Source organism: Myotis brandtii, unplaced genomic scaffold, assembly GCF_000412655.1.
Source record: "Myotis brandtii unplaced genomic scaffold, ASM41265v1 scaffold325, whole genome shotgun sequence".
In the NCBI taxonomy this organism is placed as follows: domain Eukaryota; kingdom Metazoa; phylum Chordata; class Mammalia; order Chiroptera; family Vespertilionidae; genus Myotis; species Myotis brandtii.
Genome location: NW_005362486.1, coordinates 992,081 through 1,000,925, shown reverse-complemented (window position 1 = coordinate 1,000,925; position 8,845 = coordinate 992,081). Strand labels below are relative to the sequence as shown.

General features: G+C 49.9%; 1 long non-coding RNA gene across 1 annotated transcript; it reads left to right on the top strand.

The window, feature by feature from the left end:
- The first annotated feature begins 4,442 nt into the window (after window positions 1-4,442).
- LOC106726863 lies at window positions 4,443-8,366 on the top strand. Its single transcript, XR_001362988.1, has 3 exons — window positions 4,443-4,471; window positions 6,098-6,104; window positions 8,356-8,366. It is a non-coding gene; the product is annotated as an uncharacterized LOC106726863 (long non-coding RNA).
- Window positions 8,367-8,845: the final 479 nt, after the last annotated feature.

Below are 8,845 nucleotides of genomic sequence, written 5' to 3'. Positions count from 1 at the left end.
CCTTCCTTGAGTTGGAATCCACAAGGCTGGACACACCCGTGCGGTGGGGGCATTGGAAGCAGGGGGAGGTGTTTCCAAGCTTTCCAAAAAGAAATCCCAGAGAGGTGACACCCCTGTACAGGGCCAAGGTGCCGGATTTGCCATTAGTGCAAAAGCCTGCAGGACACCCCTGGGGTAACCGTTCCTGAGAAACCCAGGCTCCCATCTTCACACCCCGTCACCCTTCTGGGCTGACTCACAAGAAAATAGGCCCCAGTAAGGAACTTGCCCTTTGACCTCCCAGCATCCAAGAAGTCAGGCTGAGTTGCCCAGAAGCGTGGGCACCGCCAGATGCGCATCCAAACCCTCATCCCGTTCAAGCCCCTCAGTGGGAGGCTGACTTACGCCGCAGGTGCTCCCTGCAGATCGAAAAGCGCACTGGTCCTTGGTTTTCATTTGCTGAAATCAGCAATGTAATCCCTGTTTAACAAGAGCCTGACTCCCATCCCGGGCAAAGGTCCTGCTAGAGAATGGCTGAATTTCGCCGGGTGCAGTAGGCAAAGGGCTTCTGCTGAATCAGGCACTAGCCTCCCAGGCTTGTAAGTCACCACCCTGGCTCTTCAGGGTGGAGAGTTTATCCCTTTCATGTCCCTGCCGTTTCCACAGCCTCTCTTACTGAGGAGTGGACCCTACGCAATACTTCCTCTCCAATCTCCAAACCCAGCGGGAGCCTGGTCCTCATTCATAAAACCCAGAGCAGCAGGAAGTTACTTTTACACGCGCTCACCTGCATTGCCAGGTTGGGGCGGCAGGGTCTGGCCTGGCGTTTCTGCTGCCCCTGCTGGGCCCCCGTAGCCAGCTCAGCTGTGCTCAACATCACCTGAGAATGAATGCATCGATGAGTACACACAGTTGGCTTGGTGGCCATGAGTTTCCGGCACCTGTCCCAAGACAGAGATAACTTGTAGGAGGAGAAGCAAGTGTGAAACAAGTCTTTTTTGTCTCCAAGAAAAGTTGCTGTAGATGCTCTGTTATGTCCTCCATGAGGCTCCTCCCCCCATGCCCAAGACTGCGCTCCCAAGAGCCTCGGCCGCCGCAGCCTGATGAGGGTGAGCAGGAAGCAGAGGGCCCAAGAGGGGGGACCTCGGTGTGCTTCCTTCTCCCCCCAAACCTAGCGAGGCTTCTCAACAGGTGTGGCATCTCTGCTGTGGACCCTCTCAGTGATCTAAGCTCTAAACACAGAGGACAGGGCTTAGTAGATCCTGCATTAGGGGAGGGGCCAGGGTGCTTGTACCCTCTCCTATGGCTGAAGGGCCTTGGGAAGATTCTGCAGCTTCCTGGGATCTTAGGAACCTCAACTGTAAAATAAACATAATCAGAATAAGAATCTTTCTAGCCTCAATGCAGGGGCCGTCCTGTTACCTGGCTATGAGATGTACTTTAGGCCAGCCGTGGGTCCATGTGACCGTCAACCCCCACCCTGGAAATCTGCTAATCTCTCTTGCAAACACTAAATTCTTGCAATGGCCGGCCAGGCAGTGAGCCGCAAGGATAGCAAACCTCCTGGGACATTCCAGGGGGGCTCCCGTCACCAGCACTTGACCAGCCTCTGACAATGAATGACCCTTTACCCAGGCATGCCTTTGCAACACCTTTAAAAGTCCACATCCTGTGCGGCCAAGCCAGAGCTCAGAGTGCATTTCTCAGGAGAGTGGAATAAAGATCTTTCCTAGGGGCCGAATCTAGTGATATGAGATGCTGAGAAGGTCCTGGTTTGGCGGTCAATTTTCCAGGCTGTTAGAGATGGGCCACCATCTGCCCTCCAGCTCCTAGCCCCCCAGGGAGCTCTGATTCATCTCTTCTGAAAGCCAGGATGGGATGCCTGACAATGTCCTTTCACACAAACCTCGCTCCCCTGTGCCCGCCTCTACCGCCCCCCCCCCAACACACACTCTATTCTGTGCATCCTGAAATCACTCCATTTAAATGCAGACTGGAAGCCCTTCCTCTGAATGGTCACAGAGAAGAGGGAGCAAAGTGGAAATGATCATTTCCTTAAGGAGAAAGGGAACAGTGGACCTTTCCCCAGGGCACTGACTCATTTCTCCTCCCTGCGGCACTCCCCACCCCGATTGTCCCCTCACCCCTTAGGCAGCCTTTTCATCCATGGTCACCCCAATGTTTGCATCCATAGGCTGCTTTAATGATGCAAATACTCCAAGCAGTTAGCATCTTTTTATTTATTTACTTATTTTTTAAGTAATCAAAATACTATCCATTTTTTAAAAATTGATTTCAGAGAGGAAGGGAGAAGGAGAGAGAGATAGAAACACCAATTTTGAGAGAGAATCATTGATTGGCTGCCTCCTGCACGCCCCCTGCTGGGGATCAATTCCACAACTCAGGCATGTGCCCTGACAGGGAATCTAACCATGACCTCCAGGTTCATAGGTTGACGCTCAACCACTAAGTCATGCTGGCTGGGTTAGCATCTTCTTGTTTAAATGGAGAGAATCCAGCCAAAGTCTCGAGTTATCTTCTTCCTCCTCTCTCTGTCTCCATGGAATCCGAGCCCTTTCCTACTGAACCCCAGGTGAGATGAAAGGCCAGGTCCCTGGGGAGTTAGCTGGAGGGGGCTGAGATCATTGAAAAGAAGACCTTTCCCAACTTTTGATTTTTCAAGATACATTGGAAGAATCGCTTGGGCCTGAACAGCTGACCAAAGAACACCTCCCCAAGCAAAGCCCAGCTTGCTCTGCTGCCTGAGAATCCAGACTCTGTTTCTGACTCTCCCTTGAACTTGTGCTGGAGAAGGAGCCTGCTGATTTCCAAGGGCTGTTTCCATAATGTTCAGGAGCTAGCTGGGCAGTTTGGCCCCATGTCTGTCTGCCAGGAGCTAATGAAGACTCTGATGCAAGTCGGGCCCTGGCTGAGACACCCAGGACCAGCTGCTCTGACACTCAGCTCACGATGGCTATGATGTAAGAACCAGACAGGAGTCCAGGAGTGGAGACAGACCACAGAACCCTTTATATATCTGTCTACTGCCAGCCTCTCACTGGGGGAGGAGCAATACCTCATTTCCTGGGAAATTCAAACAGTTTGCCATTAGGCCCCTCCCAACACAAAGCCCTTCTCCTCTCCATCTCTCTCCAAAGCTGCAAGAAGGAAGGAGGTCATGGATCAGAGAGAGTGCAAAAATAAAACCCTTCATATTCCCATCACCCTCCGTCCCAGTGGCTCTGGGCTTTTCTTGGGAGCATGACACTGAAAACAGAAATAGCTGCAGGAAGACTTCAGGCAAGTTCACGGATAATGGAGCCAAAAAACGATTACTAAAGGGAAAGGCAGAACGGCTCGGGGCTTCATTCCTAGGTGGGTCGTGTAAAGCACACAGAAAAGGGGGAGTCGGAATGCTTGGAGTCTGGTCCTGCTTTGAACTTGAGCTGTGGGTAGGATCTGACTCAATCCACGTTGCTTCTCCAAGTCTTAGTGTCTGCATCTGCAGCATGAATGGGACTGTCTGTGTGATATTGTACCTTTCTTACTCTGACATTATCAGAGTCTATGAGATGTGTGTGTGTGTGTGTGTGTGTGTGTGTGTGCACAAAACACTGAGCTGTTGCCGTAGGGGAGGAAAAAGAATTTTAATCTACACTCTTATTTCTGTGGCTGGTGCCTATGGATTAAACTGACAAAAGACAGATTAAGAGAAGAACAACCTCACATTTTAATATTTTTACTAAAGGCTCAGTGCACGAAATTAGTGGACTGGGTCGGGGGAGGGTCCCTCAGCCTGGCCTGTGCCCTCTCACAGTCCGGGAGCCCTCAGGGGATGTCCAACTGACAGCCATGGGAAGTGGGTCTAGGCCAGCAGTTGGACATCCTTAGCACTGTCGTGGAGGCAGGAGAGGCTCCCACCACCACTGCTGGGCTTGCCAGCCGTGAGCCTGGCTTCTGGCTGAGCAGCGCTCCCCTTGTGGGAGTGCACTGACCACTAGGAGGCAGCTCCTGTGTTGAGTGTTGGTCAGTGCGCATCATAGCGACCAGTCGCTCCGCTGTTTGGTCAATTTGCATATTAGCCTTTTATTATATAGGATGTGCACATGGAGCCTCCATAGGAATAAAATGAAGACCCCAGAGAGCAATGAATCCTGAGAGCTTATATACCTTTTTAACCAAGAAAAATAAGAGTGTGGAAAAGTGACAGGACAAAGGAAAAAGGGTTTAAGCGTCTAGGTAGGGGTGGCAAATTGTGGGACAGTGACCAGGACACACATGGGGAAACTCATGGGAGATCAGGGTTATTTCAGCTTGTACCGATTCATCTCAGCATCAACTCCCAGCCTCTTCTCTTCCTGGCCCAGGGAGCACCCCTCCGCCCTGGGAAATTTCCCGTCCTGCTTTCAGGGAGAAAGACCGAGGGCAGAGAGCCCTTCTGGCACCTGCTGTTTCTCAAGTGCCTTCAACTCAAAATAATCAATAGGCCAAAGTGGGCGACATTCTCTGAACTTCTTCGCTGCCCTCTCCCCACTCCCACAGGAATAAAAGGCCCGAGCTGCCCAGAGAATAGGCAGGACTTTCTCGTCATGTCCGGCCTTCCCACAAACCTTTTCTCTCTTTTCTTTTCTCTTCTCCTAAGCTGGATACCCACCATCAGACTTGTGAAATAGAGAAAGGGGAATGAAAAGTTCCTGAAATGCTTATTTGGACAGTGTCAACATATCAAAAGAACATTTGACACAAATGGGGTAGCTGGTTACCATAGATCTTAGGAAGCTCATTCAAACAATGTAATGAAAAAAAAATCAAATAATGAAGCATTCAGAGACGTGCAAAGGATCTCTCCCATTCTCATTCTTTTGTTCTCTTTGCTCTCTCAGGAGAGAAAAACAAATGGAAATTAGAACAAGAAGTCAGGGAATATTGCAGAAAAGAAAAGGGCTGAGAATGAGAAGGATGAAAAAAGATCCAAGGTTAGGAGGAGAGCAAAGCAAAGGTCATGGACCTCTAACAAAACAAAACACTGGTGAAAAGAACAAAGGTGAACATTTTCCTGGGAATGTAGCTTTAAAGGAATGGCAAGGAGGGAGAACTGTAGGGAACGAGAGGACAGTGAGACGGGCGCAGAGAGACACCAAGTTCCTGCTTCAGGGTTTTGCTGAAGGCAAAAGGAACTGGGTCTCTGGCCAGGAGGCCATCAGTGTGACCAAACAGGGTGCTGCAGTGTGCCCAGGACACGGCTGGAGACAGCTCAACACTCTGCCGACACCTTCTGCTCAGGAGCCAGATCTGCTTCCACAACAGGATTCAGCCTATGCCCGATGCATGTCGGGACATCCCTGTGCCAGAGTGCTCTCCAAAGCCAGATCTGCTTCCACAACAGGATTCAGCCTATGCCTGATGCACGTCGGGAATCCCTGTGCCAGAGTGCTCTCCAAAGACCGCGAGATCTGGCTCCTCATGTGACTTGGGCCCCAGGACCAGTGTACTTGTCTTTTCGGCAGGCTGTGTGAAAAGTCTGGGGTGTGCATCAGACTGATCTGCCCTTGAGTCGAACCCCTCTTGGCTGTTCGATTTTAGGCCAGGAAGTGTCCTCCTCGATGAAGGAAGGATGATAATAATACTGTCTACCCCGAAGGCTTGCAGTAAGGACTAAGTGAGATCATGAGTGTGGAAGCGTTTCACGCAGAGGGGTGTTCAGTAAACCTGGGTAGTCTTCTCTCCCCAAACCAGGACCAGCTACCAAGATAAGGAAGCAGCAAGAAGCACCGTGGACATAACAACTGTTGACATATATTAGTATCCAGAGCTCCTATCCAGTCACCAGGGACCCCATGGCTTCCCAGGGGACTTTCACCCATAATCTCTATGTGCCCTTGATTATGTACTTGTGATGTGGGAGGCTTTCTGGTGAGCGTTTTACAGCCTGTGAGCTCTTGGGTAAGAGTGGTTCTCAGGAGAGTGAGAATCGCTCTCCCAAAGCCACAGAACTCCATACCCTTCCTGGAGCCCAGGCAGCAGGGACAGGCTCGCTGCTCACAAAATGCAGAGCCACACCAGCATCCTCCCTTCCATCCCAAATCTCCTTGCAACGTTTTCATTCCCTTCCTCAGAGGTGGCAGGTTTGAGCAAGAGAGAGACAGGCCCATGCAGAGCCGATGCCATCTCTTACATTCACCTTTTGTCCTTTTTCAAGAAGGAGTCAGCATATGTACAACTTGCAAAGCAAGGTTGAGTCAGAGACGTGTGTTCTGCCTGTGTCTGTTGCTGGGCTCGGAAGAAGCCAGGACAGGGAGCCAAGGAGGGCAGAAGTTCAGACTTTGTCCTGGGGTCTTCTCCTTCCCGCTCCAGTAGGCCTTCCCCGGGGAGGTGGTGGGAAAGAAAAAGGTCACGGAGAGAGAAAAACGTAGCAGTACATCTATAGGAAACCTTGCATTGTTTTAGTTTCTCTTTTGTTAATGAGGACTATTTATTTGTCCTCGGCTAAATTGTAAACGTAATCAAAACTCACGTTCTATATTTTTCCCAATTCATTACTTACTACTTAATGATTACTTCTCATTGTGGGGGGCATTTGTTTTATTTCTCTCTCCTCCGTTCAAAATCTGCTCACAGCTCATTTTTCCCCAGAAGTAAAACTTCTTTAAATAACTTCATGTGGCTACCATTCCTCTATGTTGTCCCATTCTCTTAGTACATCTGCACATTTTTAGTATTTATAATATGAACAATATTTATCATATATGTGTATGTGTGCTTGTATATACATTCCTTATAGGCACTGATATCTCCTCGTATTGTGTGCGTGTGTGTGCATGTGTGTGTGTGTGTTTTATGTGTTTGCCCTCCAGCAAACTAGACCCATTTCGAGCAGATTATGAGGGGCCTGGGAAATTACCCAATGCTCTTCTTATAGGAGAAATCTGATTAAACAGCAGTGGCTGTCTTAGTCAAGGTTGCCTGGAGAGCAAACAGCAGAACAGCAGTCATTTGGTAAATGTGCTGGAGGAAGAAGGTATTACAAAAGGGGAGGAAGCTTGAGGGGCTGCCAGGAGGGATGGAGGTGGCTGCTACCTCTTCGAGTCCAGTAGCTGGGTGGCCCCTTCCCTTTTCCAAAGGGCAGTGAGAACGTGTGAAGCCTTGCCCATCACTTGCTTGCTTTTCTAAGGATAGTTTTGATGGTGAGTTTTTTTGTGATGAGACATGACAGCCTCTGGAGCTTTCAAGGAATTGCTGGGGGCCCCTGAAGATAACCGAACACCGGGTACTGTCTACAGACCCAGGCACGAAAGGGCACACCTCTCTCTGGAAAATCTCTAGAATTTTCTTTTGACTATACAAATAGGTCTTCGATTTGAGAAGCGTTGGGCCTTACTCAGGAAGTAAAAGAGCTTTGTAAGTGTGCAGATCCGAGGTGGATTTCAGGTCTTGAGTTTTCTAGCTTCGACTTAGATCAAGTGGCTTAATCTTTCTGGGCTAAATGAGGTTAGAGAGTGTCTATTTTGAGAGGGTGTTGAGAGAACTAGACATAATGTATGAAAGTGCTTGGCTCACGCGTGGCACATGGTAAATGCTCAGTGGTAGCCATTGGTGCTAATGTGCCCCCATTATGCACTGTCCCCACCACGTCTCATTGTACTGACGGCCTTCCATCACCCTGACACATTCATGATAGTCACAAACGCTCATGTCCTTGCACTAAACTTGGGTCTACCCTAAACACTGGGTCTTGTCCTCAGGGTGTTGGTTCCACCCTGTTTTCTCACAGGCTTTCCTGTGCCTTCACGTCCCACTGTCCACATGGGCCCCTCTGAGAGGCGAGGCCTGGCCTGGTCTTCGGGGTGAGGAGCTGAAGGCCAAGGTCTCTCCAGGGGCTGCAAGAGGGGCTCATGTCCTCCTCAGCCCTCGGTTATTCTTCTCATGGTGTCTCCTCTCTCACACCTTCTGGAATGTCTCTACGATCTCTCTCTCTTTAAAATAAAACACATTTAAAATGAACTGGAGTAAAAGGGGGCCAGTCGATGACAAACCACGTGGAAGACAAGAGCCTGGTGCGAGCTCTCTTGCTTGCCGGGCTGTCTGAGTGGCCGAGCTATTTCGGTCCCATCTCAGACCCACTGTAGTGAATAAATTGGATTGCTGAGCGAGAAAAAAAATATGTTTCCCCCTTGTTGTGGAAGAAACTAAAAGGCTCTTTTCAGATTTTCCGATTCTGGTCATGCAGCCAAAACCTCCTTTTATCTGCTTTTGTGTATTTTTTTAACATCTCATGATTAGGTTTGATCTTCTTAAAGGCTTTGATTAAAGAGTCTGTACTCCCGGATGTGCAAGTTCATCATTTTCTATGGGAAGATGTCTCGGTGCCTCACAGAGACTTTAGAATGAAAATGTTACTTTCACCCTCCAGCCATAATGAGCTTTTCATCTTAAACATTATTATTATTATTTTATTTTTGACAGAGAGACAGGGCGGAACGCCCCTCCTCGCTCGGCTGGGCCCTTCAGGCTCCCCTCCGCCACCCCCGGATGGGAGGCCAGGGCGGCGGCGTGGAGTCACGCGCCACCTTTGCCCCTTGGTTAGACCCGGGCCCCGCTAATGGAAGAACCGCAGCGCGCAAGTTCACGGGAAGATGTGCGCCCTCCCAGCCGGAGGCCATCAGCGGCCCATCCAGAACGTCTGGGGTCTCCAACTGCACCTCTGAGGGGCCATCAGCAGTTTCCAGGACACACGTGTGTCCTTGTGGTGTGCGGGCTGGAGGACTCAAAGGCAGATCGAGTCTTGAGAGCAGCTCCTGAGTCTCAGAAAACCAAGCCACCGGAGTCTTACTCTAGTTGAAATCATCATGGCAGCTCCTACAGCAGC